The sequence below is a fragment of the Ammodytes marinus genome (genome assembly GCF_949987685.1).
Source record: "Ammodytes marinus genome assembly, chromosome: 3".
Lineage (NCBI taxonomy): Eukaryota > Metazoa > Chordata > Actinopteri > Uranoscopiformes > Ammodytidae > Ammodytes > Ammodytes marinus.
This window is the reverse complement of record NC_137232.1, coordinates 23,659,938-23,668,400: the sequence shown is the minus strand read 5'-3', so window position 1 is coordinate 23,668,400 and position 8,463 is coordinate 23,659,938.

Sequence of the window (8,463 nt, the reverse complement as noted above, 5' to 3'; positions counted from 1 at the left end):
ATATATGTGTTTCTCCAGAGCAAAAACTATACATTTTAATGATCTTATTATTCACACAAATAATGGATCTCATATTGAAAGAGTCACTGAATATAAATATCTTGGCATCTGGATAGATGAAAAACTCTCTTTTACATTTCACATAAAAAATCTTGTCTGTCGTCTGCGACAAAAGATTGGATATTTTTATAGGAATAAAGCCACCTTCCCGTTGTTCAGTAGGAAAAGGATTATTGAGGCAGTTTTTATGTCTGTCCTTGATTACGGTGATGTGGTCTACCGGCATGCATCACATTCATGTCTAAAACTCCTAGACTCAGTTTTTCACTCTGCTTTAAGGTTCATCACAGGAGATGCTTATGACACACACCATTGTCTTTTATATGAGAAGGTTGGGTGGCCCTCCCTTAAAGAGAGACGTGATGCACATTGGCATGTTTTTATTTACAAAGCCTTGACTGGGAAGCTTCCTCGTTATTTAACAGAAATGCTGCTTGTTTCAGATGGGCTTTATCAGACCCGCTCCACTGACATACTTATGCTTTATGTCCCACAAGCCCGGTCTGAGCTGGGAAAGACAGCTTTTAGCTTCAGTGCACCTGACTCCTGGAACAACTTACAGCTAAAAATTAAACTAAATACATTCATATCCTTTGGCCAATTTAAACAGACTATCTTGGATCTGCCAAACACTACTTGTAACTGTTTTAATTAGACTATATTGTACTGTATGCCTTTTAATTGCTGCCACTCTTCCCCACTCTGTAAATGTTTCAATCGTTTTGTTTTTTCTTCTCTTCACTTGTTGTGTATTTGATGTTTTTGCATTGAATATTTTGTTTGTATTGTTGTTTTGAATTTGTTTTGACTCGACGTCATTGAAAATGAGGGTCACCCCTCAATTGGTCTCTCGAGGATAAATAAAAGTCAAATGAAAAATGAAAAAATGAAATAACAGGGGAGTAAATACATTTTAACATTTGGTTTTAAAAGTGTATTATATCAAATATTTAGTTTTTGTGTTAGTATCTATATTTGTTCCTATTTGTCTCTAAATCTAATAGTTTTGATGGTGTAATTGTATGTATACCAAAGCATGCTCCCTTAAATTACTGTTGCTAAAAAAACGGTTACATTTTTAAATTCACAAATTTTTTTTAAATATTCTCTGAGATTATTATGTTGTTTTCTTTTTAATAGGCCCAATTTTCGGCAATGACTATTCAAAGTCTGAATGCTTATTCATTTAACTTTTATTTATCCTCGAGAGACCAATTGAGGGGTGACCCTCATTTACAAGGACGTCTAGTTCAAACAAATTCAAAGGAAAAACAACAATACATACACAATATTCAATGCAAATACATCAAATACACAACAACAGGTGAAGAGAAAAAAAACTATTGAAACATTTACACAGTGGTGAAGACATTATGATGTGTTTATACTAAACACTCAGTGTATTAAAGCAGAGAGGAGAAGGTGGTCTTTGCATGCAACCGTATTTATTTACACTGTACACTGTAATGCTGTCTAACAAGCCACGCTTATCCAGGTGTGCATGCGCAAACTGTCCTTATAAAACAGGTTTATGCCAAAACTTATGATTATAGGTGAATCTGGCCTATAAGTATTTCCTAATTCCTAAACCAAAATGCAAAGTATAATTTTATGAGGACATCCACTGCAGGCAAAATACACGACAAGCGAGATTGTTTCTTGACATATACATTTAAAAAAAAAAAAAAGTCATGTACTTTAATCTCAGAAATTAAAATGTAGTTCTCAGAATGACATCCCTCCCAAGGCTCATTATCGTTCTTATATTACCTTCAATGTTTTTAATACGCGGCATTATAGATAACAGGAAAAAATTGACATATAACTAAACAACTGTTGTAAGTTCATTTCATCAACCGCAGCTATCTAGCTAAATGATGCTTACTCTGATAGTTGGTTAAAAACTTGATAAGTCTCCATCTGACTTTTTAATATTTCCAGCTGACTCATAAACAAGAAACAAATCTAACGGTTTCTTCATGTTCTTGGTGGCTATAGCTACTGCGAAGCTAAAGCTATTTTATAGAGGCTTAAACTGTCTTTAGTAAAGATTCAGCATCCTTACCAGATATATCCATGTTGAAGAGTTGTAAATAGAAAACAGTGTTGGTCTTTTTTACGTAGCAGAGCTATAGTTAACGCTTGTACTATAGCACAATATTATACAAAAAAAAGTTATTAGTAATAATAAGTTTGTTGTAAAAATTTAATCAAAATGTTATTTTTTCGAGCATAGTGGGTAGAGCCCACACTATAACAGCAGTCCTTGTTTCGGTGGTCGCAGGTTCGAGTCGACCCGTGCATGTTATCTCTCTCCCAATTTCCACTCACTGTCTACTTCAAACTGTCAAATAAAGGTTAAAACACCAAAAAATATCTTTAGAAAGTTATTGTTTTGGAGTGGTTGTTTAAGCACTGGGTTCAAAAACCCAGTAGATCAAGTTTCTATTGTGCGTATTTCCAGATAACTTATTTATGAAAAGTATTTGAGGACAAGGACTAACTGATTAATATGACTAATGTTATACTATCTTAGGTACAATTTGGTCTGGGGTTGCTGAAGAAAGCTTCCGTTTATCCAAAAGAGAGAAGGACAGATCACATACAGTGTTTTTTTCATATGCAGTAGACTAATAAATGTAAACCTACAGAAACTATTTACATATTTGCTTAGAGTGGTCACAGTGTGGTCTATCTGCTGCATCTGGCTGGGGGCTGCTATCTAGTCAGACTGGCCGCGTGAGTGCTGTGTGAGTGTTTAGGAGGAGGAGACAGCATCCCTCACTGAACTCAGCTCTCGTGAGCTTATATCCCGTAGCAGCTTTCGAAAGAGTCCATCATTTGAGTCGATCCTCATGGCGTGCTGTTAAAGCAGGGCATTTTGTGACATAAATTTCACTATAATGTATCAAAGAAAAAGTCTGGTGAAAAGTCACATCTTTGCAACCTTTCCCTAAATCCTTCAATTAAACAAAAAACTAAAGACTTTTCATACGATTTTGGCATTTTATTTAAAGATCTCCTATTATTCTACTTTTATGGTCTTAATTTCTTGTTAAAAACTGCTGTAGAGCAACCTGATATGAATCACATCACAAAAAACGATGTAGATTTTCGGGAAACGCTTCCTCTCATCTGGGCGATTCAGCCTCTTTAATGGGATTTGTTGTGAACATATAAATAAAATGAATATCACACAGAAATAAGACACATGATGAAGCATACTATATTTTCACAGCTACACACATTAGTTGTACAATGCTTGATCAGTGTGTATACAATGGATTGTGAGAACTTCAATATACCCTCACATTTGTATTTGTTGAAAAGTGCATTGTACCATACGTCAGATTGCGTTTATACTTTATGACTAGTGGCACTTGTCTCCAACACACATGGCCATAAAAAAGGCCACATTAAATTAAAGCACACATTTACACTTGGATTTGACATCCAATAACTGTTGGCACTGCAAAAGCTTGACATAATTTCAGCTACAACAGTCCATGTGATACATTTTTAGCTTGCTTTTGTTTTCTTTGCTGGCTGCCAGGTTGGTTTAATAGGACAATAGGACTCCCACTGGGTTCCATCTGTGATCATAAACTCCACTCCAGCTAAAGCTCCCAACCGTCCTGATCATTTAATGTGTCTGCGTTTCAGTGTGAGAGCTTTCTGAACCAGTAGCTTGACTGCTGTTCTTATTTACACTTCACATAGCACCCAGCAGCTGCTAGTGGAGGATTGCAACACCACCACTGACTGGACTGCTTCTTTGTCCAGAATTACTATAATTACGGGAGTGCCGCGAGATCTAGTACAACATAATGGACAACAAAAAAATAATCTTTCTTAAGACATCATTCAGTTGTTTTAACTCACATGTTCTTTGCTCAGACAAACAGGGTGCATGTTGGTTTGAACACAGAGAGTAAAAGGTGTTATCAATGCAGCACCTGGAAAAATTATTATAGAGAAAGTAGTATTGATCGGCAGCACAGTTATACCTTTGCAGATTTTGAAAGACCAATTTGTGCTCTGAGAGTACAATCTCTTTGTATTACAACTTTGAAGCTAATATTTTGGAGATATGACTACATTCATCATGATTATTATCTATTTTCTTCATTGTGTATCATATAAGCCCTGACAAACATACACCAGGCACCAGGACCTGCCATTGTAAGTGTTTTGTTTCATGCAGTATTGGTTGTCTAAATTTTCTGCGAATAAGGGCTTGATGACTCCGCCAGACTTGGCATCTCTGTAACAACATGAGGCAGTTTATTTCACTCTATTGCACTGGCAAGCATATAGACAATTACCCATTCTGGTCTTGTATCTAATAGGTTCTGGTTTTCTTCACTTTGGCATTGTGATTGTAAACTTTCTCTAGTATGGTTGGCAGAGGAGCTAGAGTTTTTTTTTACATAACTTATGAAATTCTCTCCTGTGGGACCAAGTGAAGTTGTTCACCTCCAATCAGTTTGCTTTGTTTTACTTTCAGTTTTACACCATACCTGTTGGCCCGGTGCCATGAACTAATCACACTGACAAAATTACTTGGCAGAGGGCCAATTACCAAGACAAGTCTTAGAGTTTTGCTTTCCTGGCTAGGTATCGGTTTCAGGTATTTTCTTTGCTGAAAATCTGTAAAATTAAGCACACCCCTGTGTTTGGCTTAGAAATAATTATAAGGGTATTTTCCTTTAATCTTATTATCATGTCCAAAGTTCTTTCTTAACCTGATCCTGTCTTTGCATTCCATCAAATTGTGGTAGGAATCACTTTGAAGCCCTGCATCAGTTTTGTCAAGGGCAGCAAACTGCATCATTCCACTTTGAGGCAATTTGTAAACCAGCTCATTCCCCATTTTTTAAGATTTTGTAGAACTCATTTTGATGAGATTTAAATTATTGGTGATTTCAATATTCACCTGAATTTGATCATCTACAATCATCTGAGTAAAACCTTTTGGGACTACATAATACATTTGGTTTTACTCATAGTGGCCGCGTTTCCCAGATTCGATCGTTCTTTGGGACCAAAGAAGGGTCTTTCTTTGGAGAACGCGTAAGATGAAGCGAAAGAAGTTTCTTAGTGGGAGCTGTCCACCGCGGTGGTGCTGAAACTGAATAAATCGATGCCAGGCGAATCAATCACCCACCTCTTTATCAGCGCATAAGTCACACACAGCACCCCGTGGTCTCCCCCACACAGGTGGAATTAGGCTACGCATGTATCGTGTATGTGTGGGGGTGTGTGTGGCAACAAGTGTATCCAAGTAGTAATCAAGCCCATTAGCGCATATATACCCCGTGGATATAGGCACACACATGTGAGAGTGGAAGAAAGCGTCAGCAAAAGAAACAAGCGGGCACCGTCGTTTACTGCGGAGGTGGGCGTCTTAGTGGACGAGGTCTGGCAGCACCGGGGAGTTTTATTCAGGGGAACAAGGGGCAAAAAGAACATCACGGTGAAGAACCGTGTTAGGCAGACCATAGCCGAAAATATGTCCCCCTTCAGCCCATGTGGCCTGCGTGACTGGTGTGCTGCGAGGAAGAAGTGGCAGGAGTTCTAGAACCAAACAAAGAGTGCGAAGGTTTCACTAATCAATCTCCCTTCGTTGCAGGTGATGCAGACGCCCAGTAAAGACAGCACGGAGTAACCCCTCCCCATATGGTTTCAATAAACAATTTTGGTTTCTTTTCAACCATGTATTGTGTGGATAATTTTGCATTGAAATGAGGGTGTCAAACCTAGCAACAAAAAGTCCCAGGCAAATTGTAATTTATCTAAGCGTAGGTTAATGACGTGTGCGTATTGTGCGCCCTTTCAACAGCATTCCAGTGCCAGACTTTCAGGTAAAGCACCCGGACACTGCAGCAATAATCCTAGTGTGCAGGACGTTACATGTAGCCTACATCTGCTGGTTCTGTTTATTTATTTCAGCCTTCAGGCCTGAGAGTTGATATTGGTGATGTGGTGGTTGTGGGTTTATGGTTTATGGTTTAGTGATCAGTGCTTGCTTGGTGACTGGTGGTAAAGGGGTAGGGGCTGTGGGTTGTTGGACCTCAGAAGAGGTTGATATGTTCCTAAAAACGCAGTGCAGCCAGGAGCTGCATCTCCGGGCTGAAGGCAAAATTGCAGCGGGTAGCTCTGGATGTGTGGAGACACCAGAGTGATCAGCCGTTGGATCTCCGCACGGGGCAGCCGGTACTTTGCCTGGACGGCCCGGTCTGATAGCACGTCCAGTGGGGAGAAGTGCCGACGCACGTATGCATTTATGTAAACCGTCTGGCTTCGCGTACGGCGGGGCTGTTGGTTCGCAGCGAGAAGGTGTTGTATTGCAGCCATGGTTTCTCACACGCACAGACTTTGGCAACGCCTTTATAGCAGGTGGAGCCGCTCTGCATGAGGTTCAGTTAAATCTGTTTCCTTGATATCTGTGAAATGCCACAGGGTTGTTGATGTTTTTTTTTGTATGTGTAGTAGTACTATAAACTCACATGTGTGTGGAAAACGTAAACGTCTAATTAAATTTTTTTTCTCTACTATTAGTTTATGTTTATTGCGCCAGGTCCGCATTGAGCATTGTTTTATTATTTCGAAAAGTGGAGGAAATACATTTCCCTGACGCGGCATGATCACTGACGATTTGGTCGCTAAGAAGGTTGTAAGAATGGGTCAGCTCCATCTTACACTTCTGTCTTAGTGAAAGAACTTGTTTAGCTAAGAACGAATCTGGGAAACGCAGTCTTCTTTCACAGCGTTCTTAAGAGCACTCCAAAGAAGTACCTAGCTCCAAAGAGGCTCTTAACGAATCTGGGAAACGCGGCCAGTGTGTGTGTGTGTGTGTGTGTGTGTGCGTGTGCGTGCGTGCATGTGTGTGTGTCAGAATGTGTAAGATATCTCAAAATCTGTTATAATTCATAAATATTCATCAATCATGTTTTTTCGCATTATACTGTATGTTGCACTCAAAATAATATCAAGCAGACTAGTGTCAGTTTTAAAAATGGCGTTTTGAAAATTCCTGATTTTGAAATAACCTTGTTGACCTGCAGACAAGAAAACAACACTTTCTTCATATCCTTGGATCAATCTAACCCTCTGTTTGTTGTACAACAAGAATGCCTACGTCTCCTCTCCCTCTCTTTATTTTCTCCCCCGTCTTCTCTATTCACTCTGGCTTCTCTTTGCTGGATCATAGGAGCTCTCTCCCCTAAGGGGATTTCAGCCTCTCCTGTCTTTTCTTTTATCTTCTGGGTGTTTCCTTTCTCCTCTCTGTGTAAAGTGTGTGCTTGAGCTTTGCTTCCTTGCTTCTTGTGTGTTTGTGTACAGTCCTCTTTTCACGCCTCCATGGATTTCCTCACCTGTACATATTTAGACATTTTCCAGTGCTGTCTCCTATGTTTCCAATCCATAATCTTGGCATCCTGATTCTCCACACTGTAAATGTATTATGTTGCTCTTTTCTGTGCACACAGAAATGCCTTTCTGTCCCCACTCTGTTGCTCTGCCTGTGGTTTCTTTCAATTATTGCTCCCCGTTAAAGGTGGTTTTCCTTATTCGAATTGGTGGGGTCTAGGGCCTGACCGATATATCGGCCGGCCGATTATAGCATATCTCCGAAAAACCGGCAATTGGCAAAAAATTGCCAATTTCTTATCGATTGTTTTTTTTTTATTTTTTCAAGCAATCATGTTGAGTGAGATGCATTGCTGCCCCGGAAGTAACCTACATGCATATAATTAAAGTTATAGCCTATTAACAGCAGCAGCAGGTGTGTTGTAATACATTGGATTAATTCACACTTGGCAGTTCCCCCTGACACCAATAGCAGAGTCATTGGTCATCTTTTGACTGTTAATAGTAATTGATAGAATTTATAAAGTGCTTTATTGGAGGTCATTCAAAGACATACACGTTTTGAGTTGACTTTTGAATGAGTTTATCTAGTCTGAGATGCTGATGTTTGGAGGGAGGGAGTTCCAGAGGGTTGGGTGCAGTTACATAGAATGCTTAATGTCTGAGTTTAAAAATGCGCACTTTAGACATACTACTTGTAACACTTTATTTATTTTTTTAGGTAATGCATATTTCAATAAATAAAAAGTTCCTGTACACCTATCGACAGTAAGTATTTATAAATATTTAAGGGTTAAACAAAGTAAATTTTATCAATATATATTTTGGGGATTTAAAAAAAAAATCGTCCGATTTAATCGTTATCGACGTCATTTTTCTCTGAAAATAATCGGCATCAGCACTCAAAAATCCATATCGGTCGGGCCCTAATTGGGTCTAAGATTGCTACAGATTGAAAAGTGCCTAGAGAACCTACTGGGCTTTGTAAATACAATTGCCTTTATCAGTTCTATGTCATTTTCACCGAAGCTG